This window comes from Engystomops pustulosus, chromosome 9 (genome assembly GCF_040894005.1).
Source record: "Engystomops pustulosus chromosome 9, aEngPut4.maternal, whole genome shotgun sequence".
Classification (NCBI taxonomy): Eukaryota; Metazoa; Chordata; class Amphibia; order Anura; family Leptodactylidae; genus Engystomops; species Engystomops pustulosus.
The window spans coordinates 11,837,136-11,837,641 of record NC_092419.1 but is presented as its reverse complement, the minus strand read 5'-3'; positions in this window follow the sequence as shown (position 1 = coordinate 11,837,641).

Below are 506 nucleotides of genomic sequence, written 5' to 3'. Positions count from 1 at the left end.
GCAGTGCTGACTAGAGTACACAGGGGCTGGGGCGGGTGTCTATCAGCTGATTGCCTTAAATATTGATTAGGTCACCGTCACCAGGGATATGGTGTATGACGCTCCTTATCATGAGGAGCAGTGACACACTGGAAGGGGTTAAACATTATTATCTACCCTGCTATCCTCTGTTTGGAGTTATTGCTGGGGGTGTTAATGCTGGGACCCCTGGTACATGGGGCTGCAGGAGACTCCCATAGAAGTGGATGGAGAGGTGGCCCGATTCTAAGGGCCCGATTCACGTTTTCCCGACGTGTTACCCGAATCTTTCCGTTTTTCGGGGTCGTGGCCGAACGAAAACCCGACGGATTCGGAAAAACCGGCGCATTTAAAAAAAAAAAAAATGTGTCGCGAAAATTGCACTTACCTTCACCAGGTATAGGCCGGTGAATTTCAGGGCATTCCAGCGGACCTCGGCAGACTTCAGCGCAGCAGCGCCACCTGGTGGACGGCGGAGGAACTGCCTT